Raw genomic sequence first — 18,624 nt, forward strand, 5'->3', positions numbered from 1 at the left:
AGAATTTGATCAATTGTCGCATCTCTGCTCTCCATGTGCTTTTTCATATTGACCAACATTGCTCTAATTTCCCCCAAAGAAGGGTCTGAAGATGAGGGGGGTTGTTGTGTTTGATTCTTCTGGCTAGCATTGGGATGATAGTACTTCTGTTGTTGTTGCTGTGGTTCTTGTGGTGGTGGATTTTGAACATTAGTGCTCCGGTAGGAAAGGTATGGATGATTCCGATACCCAGGATTGTAAGTGTACGTTGGAGTATGGGTTATTCTGCCTATAAGCTTGGAAGGCATTAACTTGCTCCACGGAACTCCTGCAATCCTGCTCCCAATGACCTACAATACCACAATTTTCACAGAAAGCCTCATTAGAATTGTTATTAATTGCAGAAACATTAGCTACATTAGCAGTGCTCAGATTATCTAGTTTTTGACAAATAGAGGTCAGTTGAGCTTGCAAAAAGGATACAGAGTCGACACTATGTTTCCCTTTGTTAGCAAATCCTCTGGGATTCCCATATTGGGAATTGTGTATCGCCATATCTTCAATAACCTGACCTGCATCATCAACATTAAGATTCATAAATCTCCCACTAGCTGCAGAGTCTAAAATTATTCTAGAGGAATTTCCAATGCCGTTATAAAAGGCTTGGATTAACTGCCATTGTGCTAAATTATGGTGAGGGCATTCTCTTTGTAAGTCCTTGAACCTCTCCCAAGCCTCATATAAAGACTCATCGGCTTCTTGGGTGAAGTTCTGAATCACACTCCGTAGTACTGCTGTTCTCTCTGCAGGATAATATTTGTTATAAAAATTCAAAACAAGAGTTTCCCAGTCAGTAATACCAAGTGTAGTTCTATTCAAACCATTAAACCACAATTTAGCTTTTCCAGTTAAAGAAAAGGGAAAGAGAATCTCCCTGATTTGGTCTTGAGTGACCCCGGCTTGCCTTATGGTGTTGCAGTATTGACAATAGTCGGCAATGTGAAGATTCGGGTCTTCACCCTTTGCTCCACTGAATTGCTTCCTCTCTATCATCGTTATAAATTGAGGCTTAATTTCAAATTGAACCCCATCAAGAGCCGGAGTAGGAGTGAGATGTGGAAAATCCGTAAGCTTTGGTTGTGAATAATCATTAAGCTTCTTTGGAACCACCATCTCTGATTCTGTGTTTGATGATGCCTCTAAATCACTAGAATCAGTTGGAGGATCGCGGTGATTATTGTTAGTATCACCAGAATCCGCCAGGATTTGCTTGTAGAAGTTTTTCTGTCTATGGAAGGAACGTTCGATCTCAGGATCGAAAGGGATGTAACCTGATCTGGAACACCTGGGCATAAACAAAAACTAGAAGCAAATATGAGATTTGTCTCAGAGAACTAACGCTCTCTGAGACAAAAGAGAAATAATTTAGACTACAAAAACAATCAGAAATAAAAATAAAACCGTTTCCCCGGCAACGGCGCCAAATTTTGACAGGGTAAAGTCGTATCCCCTAATCAAAAATAATTACCTAAATCACTAACTAAAGTAGATAGGGAAGTAGGGTCGATCTCCACAGGGAAACTAGTCTTTTTATTCCTAATTTATTATTATAATCTAAACTATTTAAGTAACCAATATTTAAAATTGAATATGAAACTAAACTAAAAAGAGTAGGAATAGGGAGAAAATAATATATAAAGGATCTAGGGCATAGGTTCACCAATAAATAACACTCCGGGGTAAAATAGGGTAATCAATCATTGACATGGCATAGATAACATGATTAACAGGCTCTCGCAATTTATTAATCAACAAAGATCTAACAAGCTCTCGCAATTTACTAGATCTAAGTTTTTATTGAAAATAGCCTTTAATATCAAATTAACATTTGCTCGATTCATCAATTTAATATTGCTATACTTTTACAAGCCGCAATTGTAAAACATTAAAACAATCCAATAAGAAATTATCATGCAATACCAACAATCAATAATAGTCAATCATCAATGCATCAATTAATCAGATTGTAAAGGGCTCTCGCTACTTATTACAATCACACAATTAATTTATCGGTATTAAATCTCATCTCTCAAATCTTGACTTAACCATTTATAAATTAACTTGCCTATTGAAACTAGACCTAAACATTAATTCTCATCTCTCGATTCTTGAATCAATATTGTCAAACTCATGCATAAAAGATAGGCCTAATCTAGTCACAAAGCATTAAATCAATCAATAGGAAATTAATCTAGCATTGATAATCAACAACAATAATTTACCCCTTCATATTATTTATTAGATCCTCATAAACCGTAGAAATTAAACTACTCACACATAATTAAATATAAACTAAGCAAAGCAATAAAATAAGTCATGATCAAAGGAATAAAATAAATAACTAAGATTAAGGGAAGAGAAATCGTTACCAAAATAAATCTGGAATTAATCAAAGAAATAATAACAAAGGTTTAGAGAGAGAGTTTAGAGAGAAAAGTCTAAGTAGAGAGAGAAAGACTAAGAGAAAGGATTAAGAGAAGAAGAAGTGTTAAAATCGTATTACGGAGGAGTATTTATACTCCGTACAAGAATCCTAAACTAAAACAAATTAAAACGACGCTAATCGTCTCCTAAATATACACGCGCCCGATCGGGCGAGGCACCGCCCGATCGGGCGCGCCTTTTTTTACTCCAACACAAATCTCGCGCCCGGCCGGGCGCGCCTCCGGGCGCCAGCCTTTTTGGCCGGGCGGATCATTTGGGCCACTATTTGGACTTCGATTGGGCTCCAATTCTTCGGGCCAATCTAGGTTTCCTCTTTGGGTCTTGAATACTCGGTCCAAATGCCCCGGTATCACCTATACCGAGCCCTTAATCACCGATTCAATGGCTCCAACCGGCCCTGTGCTATAAAGTCTGGTCGTGCTTCTCCAATGTTCGTGATTGCTCCTAAATATCTCGGGAAAATACTCCAAAAGCATAAATCCCTGCAAAAGTCAACCAAATCTACGAAAACACTAGAAAACACCAATTAGTAATAAAAGTGGCTCTAAAGAGCCAAAAACACTACTAATTATGACCAAGGGACGGGGGTAAAATACTATATAAAATGGACATATCACCGGGTGTGGCCAGCCACATACAAAAGTTTGTGTAACCTTACATGGCACGGGATTTGACCTAATAGGATATATATAATTGTGTTGAAAGTGACACTTAGTTATATTTTATGAAAATTTTATTTTCGTACTATGAGATTTTATATAATTCCATTCGTTGTAATAGCTAGATAATAGATAGAAAGTTTTGTTTCTCATTATTTTGTGAAATAAAAAAAAAATTAAAAAAGAGGATATTTGCAGGTTACCGAAGTCAAAATATATATATTTAAATTTTAGGGCACATAAATAATACTACTCCGTTTTATCGAACCATATGGTATAATGATACCAAAGTGAAAATAAAGTCAATACTGGGGAGTTGGGAGAATGTACTCCTACCGTGTTTTAATAAGTGTTACATTTTGACTTTTTTCACTATTCACATAATGTGTTTGACTTGATTAATTTACTAATATATAAAAAACAAATGTTATTGTATAATACATTGTTGGATTCGTTATAACGTATAATTTTATAATATCAATTTTCCAATAATTTTATAAACATATGATTCGATAAATTAATGGTTAAAGTTGTGTCTCGCCATGCTTGTTTGAACAAGCTATAACACTTATTCAAACACGAAACGAGTAATGTTAAATCTAAATCACATGGCATAATAGTTAAAAAAAAATCCCCTCAAAAAAAAAAAATAATTAAAACTTCCTCGCATGAAAGGAATTTCAAAAATTATTGGAGTGAAAGTTTCAAAGTATGTCAAACTTCAATGCACCAAAATGGAAATATTCTTTATACTACCTCCGTTATAGGTTATTTGCATCGATTTGACATAAAACTGAGAGAAAAAATGTCTAATCGTTGCACATAATATGTAACGAAGATAGTATTACTTTATATCACCTATGAGTAAGTACATATACTGTAGCTTCCTAGGGGAAGTAGAGAATCCTACATCCAATCAAACAATTATGGAGTATATAACATTCTCTAGATAGTAAAAAATCCAAGGCATTGAAACTCCTACAACTTATTTAATTTTTTATATCCTTTGGTGTGACTAGATACATATAAAAATTTGTAAAAATTAAAGGTTAAATTGTTACAAAATAATTAAAAGATGGGACTTTTTGGGTGGATGAGGCAAAAGTCGAATTATTTCGAGTAAGTTTTCCTTCTTTTTTTTTTTTATTCTAAATATATACATATCTCAAATATTTTGATCAAAGTACAGTATGTAAATAGTGTAAACAGTTAAAATAAGACCTCTATTTTGAAACAAATGAAGTATCACACTTTATTTAATTATTTATAGTGACAATACTGTGGTTATCGATAACAACAAACAAACATTTTTAAGGTCCAACTACATTTGGTTATAAAACACATGACATTGATTTTCTTAGGAAATTAATATGTACGGTGCCCTTGTTTGGTTCACAATAGAACAAGAAGTTTGAAGTTTCACTTTTCACAAAGTGGATAAATCTAGCTCTTCCAGATAAGTGTAATTATTCATGGAAAGCAAAAGTTCTTACATACAGTCAAACAAATCTTGACATTTTATTTTTAGAAAATAATTTTTACTTATGTTGATTTTTTGTTGAAATTAGTACTTTCTACATTTACTGAAGGTGTCCAGTACTAATTAATGTACTATTCGTCTATTCATATAAAAATAAAATTCAATCTAATTCAAACTGATGTAGTAACTTGGATGAGGTTTAATTAATTTTTTTTTTTTTCTAATTCTTTTTATAAAAACAGATACTAGTATTAAACTTGATCAGCTCTATTTTATTTTATTTTTTTTTTAAGAAAAAACTTGATCAGCTTGAGAGAGTTAAGATTCAATATAATATGATCCTACAAAGCAAATTTTAAAACAAGGAAAAAAATATACTTGGATAGTTGACAGCTGGAAGGCTTGGACATATAAATAAAAGTACATTCAAGATTGTAGACCAATTTTAGATTGATTTTAATTTGTCTTATTGTCTCTAATGCATTGAATAAATTACAATCGTTAGTCCTGCATGCGCCTGTATGGTGCTTCATACAACCGTTTTGTAGAAAAGAACATAATATAGAAAAAATGTACATATAATTATAGTGAAAAGAGCATACTATTAAATGTAATGAACAAATATTTAGAGTGAAAAAAACATATTTGTAAATGTTTTTTACAAAACAGCTATATGTCTGTATGTTCTTTACAAAAAAAACCTACATGTTATTTCTGCGTTACAACCGCTTGTACGGTTGTACCTTAAAATTTTCAAATAAATTAAAGATAGGGTATAAAATCGGATTACATATAGGTCATTAGGCTATCAAGGGCTCTAGAGTGGCGGTGAAAGAAGTAGATGTGGTGGAGAGGCAAGCCATGCTAGATCTAACTCGAACTACTAGCAGCTTATGGGATTCTTGACTCTTTCTCGATTTTTGAACATTTTGTATGTAATTGTGTAGTCTGTCATGGCTGATTTAATACCTAATTAGGGCCTGTTCTCATTGACTGAACTCAACTGAACTGAACTGAACTGAACCGAGATGAACTGAACTGAATATTTTATAAGAGAAGGAAATTAAGAGCTGAACTGAACTAAACTGAGCTGAGCTGAGCTGAACTGAACTGAACTGAACTTCAACGTATGAGAACATGCCCTTACTCATTCCGTGTTTTAATAAGTGTTATATTTTGACCGGCACATAATTTTAGGCAATATAATTGACTTAAATTAAAATAAGAGGTAAGTGTGAAAGTTGAAGTATTAAAAATTGGTAAAAGAAAGATAGTGAGCTTAATAATTTGAATAGTAAATAATAAATAATAAATAAAGAAAGTAGTAGTGGATTTGAATAGTGACCATAAGAGGCGACACACATAATATTAAATTGTGAAAATTTAATAGTAGGTAGACGTTTGAAATATGACTACCATAATGTTTAAATGATTATATAGTTCTAATTGACAGATTTTTTTCCCAAATAATTAATTATATTACTTTATTAATGTAATTAAATAGTATCATAAAAAAAAATTTAGTTTCATTTATGTAATTTTTATTCTTATTTTATAGTTTCTCAAAAAATATTTATTTTATATCGGATTAAAATTTTCAAAATTTTATATTTACATGGTAGATATTATAAGATTAATTGTGGCCATTTTATAACGTAAAATAATGAACAGATAATATTGTATGTCATTAAAATAATATGGTAGTCATTTTTCAAATGACGCTATAAATAACTGATCAAAACGCTAATTGTTATCTCAAACACTACAACTAAACATGACCTTATTAAACACACGGCCTCATTTAAAAAGTGTAACACTTTATTTTAGCCGGTAAGGCTTCATACTGTATATTAACGGAGGTCTAGATATTATATTTGAGAATTAGTACCAATCAAGCACGTCTATATCCATCTAACTAATTTAATTAGCTATATATGTCTATCATGTAATTAAATAATGCATCAAATGCCAGAATATAATAGTTATTGTATTGGCTATCAACCACACTTTTGTTCGGCTAGCAACCACACTTGTATCAATTGGGTCCAGATGAATTATTTTGATAAATGTATTCTTGTACATGTCATTCATTTTCTTGTAACACAGTTTAAAGCACGTGCTTTTAACAAAAAAAATTAGTGTGTATTCCGAGCGATATCCCGGGTTGCTAATTTGTGTACTTCTTGCTTTATTTAACAATTATGTTGGACTATTTGTGTAGTTAGTGTGTGTAGTAATTCGGGCATTGCCTTAAATGACACTTTTTTTTTTAACATCATATGTATTTATATCTTAATCTTGTGAAAAATAAATGAATTATATTACCTCTAATTTACTTAATAAATAAAAGGAATATTATAATATTATGTGAAACTTGAAGCATTAATAATAGTTGGTTAAAATGGTAAAAGTATTACCTATATATATTGGAGGTTATGGGTTTGAATCTTGTTGAAAGCATATTTTATTTTGTTAAATGAAGTGGCTAGCTTACGTTTTATCAAAATAATTTAAGTCTGGCAATAGAGAAGTTAGTTTTAGGCTTCTGTGCAAATGTGCATAAATTACTTCGTATTTTAATTAATTTGTTCGATGTTATCTGATTTTGCCTTTTTCAAATACAATCAATATTTATTTTTTTGGAAAAACATATTTGCAGCCCTAACGGCTGCATATAAAATTAAAGCTATAAGTGAAAAATATTGACAATAAATAAACATTTATTACATCGATTTACACCTAAATTGTCGATAAATTCCCAACTTAAACTAAAAAAATGAAGTATATTAAATGCTTATATACACCCCTTAGGGCTGCATATAACATTACTTTTTTTTTTTAGGAAAAATTGTTAGAAATAATACAAACTTTAAGCCATTCGCCAAAAACAAGTCGAACTTTTGATTATTTCTGAATAATACAAACTTTAATTTGGGGTTTAAACAAGTCATTTTACCTGCAATTTGAATGACCGGTTATATATTTTTTATTCTTTTTAATAAATTTGTTTAACAATGTAATTAGCTCTTAATAACTTTAATTATGATTAATTAAAAATTAAAATTTTGGGGGAAAAGTTTTTCAAAAAAAAAAATTGAGGGAAAAATATTAAAAAAAAAGAAAAACCATTTCCTCCACCGGCCACCAGCGGCGTCAGCCTCCCCTCGGCACCGGCCATGCCCAGATTCCCTCTCCCCCGGCGTAGGCGTCGACCCCCTTCCCCTACGCATCACCCCCTTTCCTCTTCCTCGACGTTTGCCTGAACCACCTTACCGAATCCCATTCCCCAAAACCCTCCCTCCACCGCAAAACCACTAAATATCTTGCCCCCACCCTCGAAAAACCCTGATCAAACTCCTACCGATGGCTAGGGAGGTTCAATTAGGGTTTTCGAGGGTGGGGGATGGTTTTAAGTGGTTTTTGCGAGGGAGGGAGGGTTTCGGAAAGGGTGGTTGTTGGTTCTAGCAAGTGTAGGGAAGAGAGAGAGGACGGTATGCGGGGGAAGGGGCGGTGCCTGGCGTCAGGTGAGGGGGATTTGGGTGCGGCCGGCGTTGACGGGTTGTGAGAGAGGGAGGCTGGCGATGGTGGTGTTGGTGGTTGGTGGAGGAGCTAGATGGAGTTTTTTAATTTTTATTTTTTAAATAATAATAATAATCTTTAAAAAAACAATTTTAATGGTCAAACCAATAAGATAACGACATGTGTCCACATAACCGGTTAATTAGTTTACTAGCAAGTCATAACTTGTTTAAAGTAGATACCCCCCAAAGTTTGTATTATTCAGAAATAATCAAAAGTTCGACTTGTTTTTGGCGGACGGCTTAAAGTTTGTATTATTTTTGACAATTTTTCCTTTTGTTTTTTACTAAAATTATGTCTAATGTACAAAAATATTTGTGAAAATTTAACTTTTCCAGGTAGATTTTGCTTTTTCTGTACTTTTATTAATTTCTCTCCCTATTATTTTGGATACCTAATATAAATTTACTTTTACTACTTCTTACTCCCTCTGTCTCTTTATTATTGTCATCTTTCTATCATTTATTACTTACATAATAGAGAGAAAATGGACATTATTAATAAAGAGATGGAGGGAGTATTTATGTTTATTAATTCCCGTGAAAATTATCCTTAAGGAACTATTATTGAGGGACGGAGGGAGTAGATCCATTCTAAGTTAAGTGGTTAAAAAAATACTTGATGTAGTTCACCTAGCTCATTTAAGATGGTACTTTTTTTTTTTTTTCTTTTTTTTTTTTGTGAATTCAATGGGAAAGGGCGGCCCTAAAAAGTTTTTGAATGAAACAACTGGTTCTTGCTTTGAGCCTTTACCCACACTAATATTTTTTTTTTTTCTTCTCTTCTCTTCTCTTTGATTTCTAAACCACCACCCCCCCCATCCCAACTCTTTTTTTTATTTTAATTTTAAATTTTTAAAGAGAATCTTCAACACTTTCTTGTTTAGCTCTCTTAACATTGCAATTATTTTGGTGTTATCTTTATAATTAAGATGTTTCCCGATTTTCCATGTATTTTAATATTTTTCTGAATTTTGTTTTGAAGTATATAAATTATAGTTTCCCATGTATTTTTTTTAAAGATGAGGGAGAAATTTTTTTGACTGCTACCAAAGATGAGGTTTGCTCATAAATCCCACGTTGTGAACAAAATATATGCAGACATATATAAATATATATGCAAATTTAGCGTTAAAATATAATTATTGCTCATTTAGTTAGAAATTTATGCACATTTATTAGTGACATATTTATGCACATTTATTTGAAAAAAATATGCACATATAGCTTAAATATTATGCAAATTTTTTTTCAAGTTTTCCCCGTTATCACTCTTTTCCACGCGAGACATTTTTACTCCATCAAGCTTTTTCTCAACTTTCTTTCTTCCATATCCATTTTCTATACTTAATAATATAATTACAAAGAAGAACAAGAAATTACTCACTAAATTTAGAGTTCACAAAATAAGTTAACAATTAAGGGTCTGTTCTCTTACGTTGAAATTCAGTTCAGTTCTATTCAGTTCAGCTCAGTTCAGTTCAGTTCAGTTCAGTTCAATTCAGTTCAGCTCAGCTCCTAATTTCCTTCTCTTATAAAATATTCAGTTCAGTTTAGTTTAGTTCAGTTCAGCTGAGTTCAGTCAATGAGAACAGGCCCTAAGAGATTAAAAGTTCAAGACTTGCAACAAAGAAAACTATGGAAAACAGGAAATTTGAAAGAGATGATGATCAGGGAGGGAATCTCTCTCTAGAGAAATTAGGGAATTTTTTTTTTTTTTTTTTTTTAAAATTAATGAATCTTCTTTTGAACACTGGAAGAAAAAAAAAATGGAAAATAGCAATTAACATGGAGGAAAGATAAGGAGAGGAACAGGGGGAAAAGAAAGGGAATTGAGAAAAAGATATTTTTATATTACTTACATATTTACCATAATGGGACATGTAATGACGGCCATTAGATCACTATTTTAACGATATATTTAAAGAGAATTTTCAACACTGGATTGTTTATTACTTTTTGTTGGTTAATAATTGGTGAACAAAAGTACTTATCAGTTTGTGTATGAAAATCATTTTTAGAAGATCTGACTAGAACAATTAATCTGAATTTTCATATAATCTTTGTTAATCAATATTTACTATGTTCAATGAAGCAAAATTTAATTTATATATCAATATTTTTATATTTTATTTTTAATCATAGAAAAGGGTCCAATTTTATAAAATGACACAGGGTCCCGAAAATCTTTGTCACGCCCTGTCAGGTGATAGCTAGACCACCCCTTTTGCTTGACGGATGACCCATAAACCTTAGTATTTTTATTTATTTTTTATTTAATGTTCTACTCCAGCTTTCACTTAATATATCAGGTTAAAAATATAAATGTCTAAGCCTTTTCTTCTATCATCATCTTTGCAAAAATAGCAGAAGCTGTCCTGCCAAAAGCTGAAGCACACATAATAATATAACATATGCATAGTTTATAACCAATTGACTATTGCGGACCTTGGTGTAATGATGATTGAGACTACACTTGGTAGGAAAGACTCGTATTCGATCCCCCACAACAGCAAGTGGGAGGGGATTGGAACCTAACTATCCAGAATTGATCCCCGAATCCGGATTAGCTCAAAGGGTGAATCAAGTAGAACAAAAAAAAAAAAAAAAAAAAAAAAAAAACATATGCATAGTTTATACATAGAATTGAAACAAAATTACAAAGATAGAAGAAGGGCAACATTTATTCATACAATTATATTATCATGCCCTTTAAATACATAGTTACATATTAACATACTTATATATAGTAGCTAGGAGTCCGATCCATGCACACATATATAAACAATATAATACTTACTGTAATAATTATATTATTTTCCAATGTTTTTTTTTTTGGTGTTTAGAGAGCCACAAGAGGTGGGAATGAGAATCGATCCCAAGATATCTTGGAATCGGAAGGGGAGCTCTAACCACTTGAGCTATCCCTCACTCTCTAATATTTTGCAATGTGAATATCTAGTACGGGTAAACTATGCACATTCCGCCCCAAAGGGGCCTGCTGCATTTCAAGTCATCGCAACACTTGACGCGAATTTGATCGCACCACTCAGAAGAAGCAGCACATTCATCAGGCTTATTATTGTTAGGAAATAAGACTTGATCAAGTTGCAATAGAATGTTTTTTGATGGGAGAGAAATAAGCTCATAATTGGCTTCCTTATTGGCAGAGGTAACTGCCATTAACGTAAAACCAACCATTATTATAGCAACTATCATAACAATATTCCTTCCCTTCATCTCCATCTCAACTGCTAGTAATATTTTTTTTTTTTGGTTAAGTAAGTGAGTGAATGAATGAATACTCATAATAAAACCCGCCTTATATAGAAATAGAAATTTTTTTGCATAAGCTTGCCTTATTCAGAATGTTTATGAATGGCCAATAGGATGCTGCCACGTTGGAAGGGCAAACTTTAAAATTTAAACAATACCTTTTTTTTTTTTAATGCAAACCAATAGTCAAACTTGTTTGACATCATTTTTTATTTTCATTTTCCTTTATTTTGAAAACCAAAAACCAAAAACAGAAAACAAGAAAAAGACGTTTCCACTTTTCTATTGTCAGTTTTCAAGATTATCGTTATTTTAATAAGTTTAAATAATTTTTATTATACTTTTAAAAAACAAAAAACCAAAAAACAGAAAACCACAACAATGTCAAACGTATACCTTTTTTTTTTTTTTTTAATTATAGAGTATTTACACTTGGAAACTTTCAAGCATAATTACAGTAACAATATTTGTTAATTCTTACTTTCTTAGGACAGCTAACGCGCGCTATCTCACGCCTTAGATAGCCATGGCCGAAGAGTTAGTTTGGCATTATATTACAAATTTTGTTGTTGGTAGCATTAAGTAAACAAACAATTTAAAGGAAATAAATGTCAACTAAAAGGGAAGGAGTAGTAAAAAATTCAAATTAAGGCATAAACCCATTAATGGGAAATTTCGTTTACAAGCCTGTATGATTTGGTTTAGGGATGAAACCATTTAAGTATCGATTTAGAACTTGATATTCAACACCTTATTTTTGATGAAAATTTCTAAACCTGATAAATTGAGAGTTTGAGCCTTGAGGAATGGAGCCCTTCTAAGTAAACTCGTAGTTTTTCCTAGCTGTTAATTAATTGTTGTGTGGACAAAAAAAACATAAATATATATAACTAAAATACACAAGAAAGATAACACCAAAATAATTGCAATGAAAGTCATAAAAGTTTTAATAAAGGTTACTATGATAAATTAAGATTACTATGTCAAAATTAGGGTCATTATATGTAATAAAATGTCAATTGCGCGAATATATAGACCTCAAGTCCAAGTTTTTTCACCCAATGTATTTCTCCTAAAAAAAACTCCACACAAAAGATAATGTGTCATCTTAAAAAACAGGGGGTGTACCTAATATAAAAAAAATTCATGAACCAAAATCTCTTAAATAAATAGTCTAAAAAGTCGAAAATACCATAGATATATGTACGAAATTAGGATCGATCTATGATGAATTGATGATTATTTGTAATTCTGACCAGCCCGTGTTAACCACATGTGAGAAATAAGGAGATAGAGGGATGGTTAGTCTCATCATTCCCCCCCCCCCCTCCCCCACCCCCACCAAATGTAACAGGGATTCAATTCCTCATAGCCCCCATTCCTATGAGGTTGTGATAGGGTGGGGAGCCCACCCCGTAATTCATCATTTAAAAAAAATAAATTAATGAGCCCACCCCGTAATTCATCATTTAAAAAAAATAAATTAATGTTAACCACATATGAGTATATACATGACATATCCACACACAAAAACAAATTAAAGATTAGATATTTCAAATGCTAAATCTAATATTGGTGGACCTGAAAATTTTGAGCCTATGGCTTCAAGTGTCCACACAATCTAACACTACTCTAGATAATCTTATCTCATATTTATGGCTAGCGTTTAATTGTCATGCACACATTTTTGTAATTGTAAATGAGCTGTATCAAGTAATTCCCCAGATAAACAAAATTTGTTTATCTGGGATTATAATCGTCTTTTTAAGTACTAATGGAAGGGTACATGTGTCTTTTTATGTACTAGTTGATGAGTACATGTGTAATTTCCTCACCAAACAATAAAAACAAGTTGCAAACAGTAATTGGACAGCTCACCAAAAGTACTGAATAAATGTCACGTTTTTTTAATATATTTATAAAAATGCTATCAGATTAATAAAAATTTGTGTATCTGGCAGATAAACTTGTATTTGCCCATTGTAAATAGATTTTTTTTTTTCTTGGACAATCGCAAAAAAAAAAAAAAAAAAAACAAAAAAAACAAAAAAACAAAAAAAAAACTTGAATGGTAGTATAGACGAGTCATGGAAGGAAGAAAATAGTAGAACAAGGATAGACGAGATTGTGGGAGCATGGTGTACTGTATTTCTTCCATCGATCTTCTACTTTACACACAGAAGCAATTGCTTGACTATGCGCCTTGCGTTGATGATGACCGATCTTGAGCTACTGAATCGTTCCATGAACAAGGGAATTGAATGACTATGGTTTATATGGACATTTCTATGATGATGTGGGTTGTCATGACTACTCATGAGGCCATGCTAGGTCAAGTATGTCAATTAAAGTATTTTAAAAGGCTTTATCAATATCTAGATTCATTTAATAATTTCTTCAATTCCCATACCAAAAGCATGCTTTTTAAGAGAACCGTTAAAATTGATTTGTGGTCATATTTGAAAAAAAAAATATCTGCAAAGGCCTCTTTTCGTCGAAGTATTTTAGTAGAGAAAACGAGGTATTTGTGATTTTTTTTTTTTTTTGTTAATTTTGACCTCTAATTGGTTCCAAAGAACCAAAATGACCCCCTAAAGCATGAAACAACATGTGTTTTGCACGAAAATCAAATTATTTTTTAAAATTTCATTAGATTTAAATTTTGACTTTTACCACAAAAAAAAAAAAATTAAAAAATTGTTTTTTGCCACCGAAACTTCTATAACATTTATTTTACCATCAAATAAAAATTTAAAATTATTTTTTACCACATGTCGTCAAAAACCTAACGGAAATTTTTAAATTCTTCGATTTTCGTATCAAACACATAGTCTTTAAGGGGTTTTGGGGTCAGAATTGACAAAAAATGATCGAAAATGCCTCGTTTTGTTTGTTTAAAAATACCTCAATTTGCGTGACATACGCAAAACGAGGCATTTTCGATCATTTTTTTTTGTCAATTCTGACCTTAAATTTGCCTCATATATAGAACCAAAATGCCCCCCTAAACCTATGGAGAACATGTTTTGCGCACGAAATTCGAAGAAATGTTTAAAAACCGTTAGATTTAACTGTTTTCTTGACGTTAGGTGGTAAAATAGCAATTTTTAGAATTATATTTGGTGGTAAAATAAAAGTTTAAGAAGTTTTGGTTGTAAAAAATAATTTTTTTTAATTTTTTTATTTTTTTTTGTGGTAAAAATCAAATTTTCCTTGATTTAATGATTATTTTGACGGTAGGTGGTGAAAAAGAATTTTTGGACTTTTATTGGCCGTAAAATTAAAAATAAAAAAAATAAGAAGTTTTGGCAGTAAAAAGTAATTTGTGTGTGTGTGTGTGGGGGTGTGTGTTTTTTTTTTTTTTTTTGTGGTGGTAAAAGTTAAACTTTTCTTATTTTTCAGTACATTTTTTAAAATAATTTTTTTAGACTACATGAATATGTTTTGTTAAAATTACAATTACATATATGTCCCTTTTACTTCACCTTATTTTTGCTTACATAATCGATTATAAGTTATTTTTTTTAATCTTATTTGAACTTAATTATATTTTCTGATTTGAATTCATTTTTCCTCGTCTAGCTGATTAATTGTTTGATGACCAACTTTTGACCTTATATTTGCTATAATCTATAAGGAATGGGGTCTTGTTATTAGATTCATAATAATGTGTATATTGATGATATATAATTTATTTCCATTACTAAATAAACGATAAGAAGGGATTAAAAATCACACACAAAATAATAACAATAAGTTATGTTCCGAACATGTATTTTCAAATTTGATTTAATATGAATTTATTTTCTCTAATCTGTTATGATTTGAACTTTATTTTTTATTTTATTTTTTATTTTTTTTTATTTTGAGCTGATTTGAAATTACTCCATATGTTTTTGAATAAGCTAAGGTGAACTATACATAGCCATAATTAAGTAGATGTTCCAAATAGGTTTCAAAGGAATTTTTTTTTTTTTAAAAAAAAATAATAGAGAGGTTTAGAGGATGGAGGTGAAGCAGGGGTGTTCTACATAAAGTTCAACAACCATGTGAAAGTTTGTTGAAGCTTAAAGGTTTGATGATGATGAACTAAAACAAAGCAAACTTCAAACTAATAAGAGTTCTCTAAGTGTTGTGACTAGAACAGGTGAAGTTGACTTTGGAAGTGAAATAGTAGCCTAGGCTTGAAGACTCATAAGAGAACTAAAGGAAAGTTAAGGAAGATAGAAGAAGAGTTCCCTTGCAGGAACTAACGAAATTCCTTAACAGGAACCTAAAGATAGTAATTTATGGAGTTGACTTGGTCTGCAATGAAGACAACAAGTTTAAGAAAAACTTGGCTTGCGAAGTTCATGTTTGTAACTGGAATGGAATTGACAACAGGAACTTAGTCCTGGACTGCGTGAATCTCAAGTATCCTACGCAAACAAAGTTTTGATGCAGCAATTCAGATTTGTTAAGTTTTTATCTTTTAGAATTTTGTAAATATGTTAAGTAGGTTTACACATGAGGTCTATTAGAAACGTGACAAAAGCTTGGCAAGCTTCTTAAAATTAGAAAGTTTAAAAAGATATATAAGTTTTTAGGAAAAGATTTTCTAACAAGATTTAATTTCTTAAAAGCCAGTTATTAAAAAGATATTGTTCTTTGAGATAATTTATCTTTGATAAATTTCCTAAAAGATTTTCTTCTAAAAAGATTTACTTAAAAATCGTGTTTTTGAATTTTGGAAAATTAACATGTTTATCTTTTGAAAACCCTACTTCCTATACAAGCAAGTCTTGTATAAATAGTAGAAATCCGAATTCATTATTTTCTGTGAGTGCGTGAAGAAATCAAAATGTGCTTAATTGTGTAAGTTTGCCAAGTCTATATCTTTGTCATATTAGTTTCAGGTTTCATGCGTAGCTTGCCTCTCATATATTAAAATCAATATTTTTTAATTGGTTGGGTTCTAGGCTGTGTGTGTGTGTGTTTATTCATCTTTGCATACAATAGTGTGAGCTTCTAGGTTAAAGCTGAGTGAGTAGTACTCAAGGAGTACGAGTGAATCTGAGTCAGTGACTTAGATTGGGTAGGATAGAGTTCTAAAGTGTAGCAAGTTCATTCTGGAACTTGTGAGTATATAGGTCTGACACTACTACAAAAATTGGCAAAGAGATCCGTTGAAATATGCTTAAAAGACCGCCTCACAATGGGTCTCTATCTCAGGGGGTCTGTTTGATAAAGAGACCCGTTCTTGAGGGGGGTCTGTTTAGGAAGACGAAGAGACCCGTTGTAAGTTATAACAGGTATGTTATGTAAGTTATGAAATTAATAGTTTAGAAGAAAAACAGACCTAATGTTTGAGATAGGGGGTTTGTTTAGTGTCATCAAACAAACCTATTCTGTCAAATAACGGGTATGTTTGTTCTCAAACTTTTTTTTAAAAAAAACAAATAAAAATTCTTTTCGCTTTAAATTTTTTTGTTATTTGGCAGGCTCGTATTTGAATTTCAAAAATGTTTTATGCAATACAAAAATTGACGGAACATACAAAGTAAATTGTAAGAGTACACTATATAAGACAATCGAAAATAATAATGGAATAAATTAAAACTTACGTGATACAAAAAAATCATCCAACAACATAAAATTTGAAAAAATAAAAATTTATTTGAAATTTACAATAATAATTAACATTAATAATGGCTTCAATACTCCATTTCTCCATTGTTTGATGACATCACGCAAACCTGACCAAAAGATAAAAAAAATCAATCTTAATGAAAATGCTATAAAATCCCGTAAAAAAAAAAAAAAATGCTATAAAAGCTCTAGTATTACTCGTACAATGGTTAATTGGTTATCCAACAAAAATAAGAAAAATTTATGGAGCTAATTAATTATGTAACATTCATTGATTAAGATAACATAATACTACTGCTAAAACACTAATAAACGACACAATTATTTAGGGTTCGTTTGGCATTGTTGTGGTTTTTTGTTTTAAAAGTATATGATACGTGTCCCATAATAAATAAAAAATTATATAAACTTATTAAAATTATGATAATTTTAAAAACTGACAACAGAAAAGTGAAAACACCTTTTTCTTGTTACTAAAAACTAAAACTGATGTCAAACAAGCCCTTAGTTACCCAGTTAATCATAATCAAGAAGAACACCAGCAACTCTTCATTGTAAAAGTGAATGAACTCCAACCTACATTAATCAACCAATTCAGAGAAATGAACCTGCAAGCGAGACCCGAAGAAAGGACTACAACCACAACGAAGGTGGAAGCAATAATTGTAATAAACAATTCTACTCGAAAACTAATTTGAAAACGTAGTAAAAAATAATAAAATAAAAACCAATTTACAGATCGATTACCTCAATTTTGTTCAGAAGATAGGCCATCAATTAGAAAACAATTCTTCAAAATTCCAGATCCATTAGCATAGGAGGTTGAGCTTCTTTCTGCCTTTGATAAATTGAAGTAGAGCTTGAATAAGGTTCAATACAAGGGAACATTGAATACGATTGATAATTTTTTTAGAGATGATGAATTAATTGTTGGTCTATGTTGTTTATTTTTCCACATCTCCCTTTAACTTGACGATTTCTCAAACTTGAGAAAAAATGGGAGATAAATGCAGTGCTTTGATTCAATGGAGAAGGGAAGAGTAAGTGAAGGGTTGACGGAGGATCCATAAAGAGAGGATGAGGGTTTTCATTTGGGGTTGGGCTTTGTCTTGGGCGGAGGTTTTGAAGAGAGAATTGGTGAATAAATTTTAACAGAAATAACGATATACAGTAACAAAAAAAAAATTATAAAAGAGTACCAAAAATATAAAGGGTCGGTGTAGTGTAGTCAGGGGGAAAGGTAAGAGACCCTCAAGATTAAAGAACGGCTCTCTTATCTCTCTCTTTTTTCCTAACACACGACCCGTTACAATTAATATAGGATCTCTTACATGAAATAGACCCGTTAATTAAATAAAGGGTCTTTAATTGGGGGTTATTTTTCCAAGTTTTGTAGTAGTGTGATTATAATAGGTTTGTAACTTGTGAAGTTTGCCCTATTATAGTGAATTGATTTGGTTTAAAAATCCCTTAGTACGGTCGAGGTTTTACTTTCAGTTGGAGCCTGGAAGGTTTTCTC

General features: G+C 31.4%; 1 long non-coding RNA gene and 1 other non-coding gene across 2 annotated transcripts; one reads left to right on the top strand and one right to left on the bottom strand.

The window, feature by feature from the left end:
* The first annotated feature begins 664 nt into the window (after window positions 1-664).
* Window positions 665-771, top strand: LOC145590328 (small nucleolar RNA R71). Its single transcript, XR_014101953.1, has one exon. It is a non-coding gene; the product is annotated as a small nucleolar RNA R71 (small nucleolar RNA).
* A 16,268-nt stretch (window positions 772-17,039) lies between these two features.
* LOC145587333 (uncharacterized) lies at window positions 17,040-17,672 on the bottom strand. The gene is made up of 2 exons (XR_014101251.1): window positions 17,618-17,672; window positions 17,040-17,212 (listed from the first exon to the last, which is right to left on the bottom strand). It is a non-coding gene; the product is annotated as an uncharacterized LOC145587333 (long non-coding RNA).
* Between the last annotated feature and the right edge of the window lie 952 nt (window positions 17,673-18,624).

Source organism: Chenopodium album, chromosome 17 (genome assembly GCF_948465745.1).
Source record: "Chenopodium album chromosome 17, dcCheAlbu1.1, whole genome shotgun sequence".
In the NCBI taxonomy this organism is placed as follows: Eukaryota; Viridiplantae; Streptophyta; class Magnoliopsida; order Caryophyllales; family Amaranthaceae; genus Chenopodium; species Chenopodium album.